Here is a 1381-nt window from a genome sequence, read left to right as displayed (position 1 = left end):
GGTCAGCATCTTAGACCCTGATCAAGGCAAGGATCATATCAGATGTCTTGGCCCTGGAAGGTGAGGTGTGGGGCGAGGTGCACTTCCGCAGACAAGAGATTCCTCTCCCCCAACGGCTGTGATTACCAGACAAGGTATCAGGGAGGTACAGGGAGCTTGGAGCTCACTCAGGCTTGTGGGTGACCACCAAGCTGCAAGCAGAGCTGCCACAGAGTTGTGCAATACAGCAGACCTAGGTACAGCCTTCCTCCAGCTCCTGCCCCATCTGCCCTCTGCCTTGGTTACCTAATTCCCACCATTAAGACCCCTTAATTATAAGGGGCCCGAAGCCAGGCTTTGTTGCTTGTCTGACACCTTGGAAAACTGTGGTTACCCTTTCCAAGTGGCAGCCTGGAATCCATTCACCTCACCTGACTCGGAGTACTGCCCTTGCCTTGAGGCTCACATGGAAGCACCTCTTCTCCAGAGGATCTCCTGGACAAGGCTGCTGAATCAGATCACCCACCACCCCAGTAGCCTGTCCCCTCTGCCTACCCATACCAAAGGCTCACAGGGAAGCACTCCTGCTCCAGGGGACCTCATGGGTTAGACCACCTGCTTAGAGCACCCAGAACCCCAGCATTCTGCACCCTCTGCTACCCACAGGGCTGGTGAGCCTTGTGATCCCACCTACTTAAGTACTCACTTCCTTCCAGACCTGAATACCTGTCTCTCACTTATCCAAAAACTGAACCTATGAATCTGAACTGAGGGAAGAACCTAGGCAGGCTCCTAGGCGGGAGATGCTGTCACCCTTTGGGGGATGTGCTTTTAGTTCCATGGAGTGTGACCTTTACCTCCCTGAGCCAGCCTGGGGACCCCTGGCTCAGTCATACTCACCAGGAAAGAACTGACTCCCTCATGCATGGACTCAGCAGGCCGGCCGGCATTCCCTCCACCATGCCGGGGGTACTTGCAGGAGGAAGCTTTGACAGAGGAAGGAGATCCACATGTGTCACAGCTGATCCATGTGTTGATGCCTCCACACCCTCCCCAGTGCTGCTCAGGGTCTCACTGACGCTCCAGAGGACACGACTCTCAACCCCAAATGACAAGGTGTTACCTCTAACACATCCTTGTCCCTACCACAACTCCTCCTGGGTTTCCAGGTCCAGCTCCAGTGTTACCCAGAGTGTCTCTCCTAGACATCTACCCTCAGGACACACTTCTCCTTCAACTCCTACAGCACCCACCACCCATCCCCTTCACCCACCTGCCACCTCCAGTAACAGTAAAGAGGGCTTGTACTGACTTCTGCATGTCGGTTTCATTTCATTTTATACATAAATGTGAGCTCTGAACAGCAAACCTGTTTTATATATGTCTCTATCATTTCAATTTC

General features: G+C 53.4%; 1 protein-coding gene across 1 annotated transcript in view; it reads right to left on the bottom strand.

Moving 5' to 3' along the window:
* The window catches only part of GAB4 (GRB2-associated binding protein family, member 4), a 55238-nt gene that overhangs the window by 17779 nt on the left and 36078 nt on the right, over positions 1-1381 (bottom strand). The window lies entirely within an intron of this gene.

The sequence above is a fragment of the Colobus angolensis genome, unplaced genomic scaffold (genome assembly GCF_000951035.1).
Source record: "Colobus angolensis palliatus isolate OR3802 unplaced genomic scaffold, Cang.pa_1.0 Scaffold887, whole genome shotgun sequence".
NCBI lineage: Eukaryota > Metazoa > Chordata > Mammalia > Primates > Cercopithecidae > Colobus > Colobus angolensis.
This window is presented reverse-complemented; position numbering and strand designations above follow the sequence as displayed.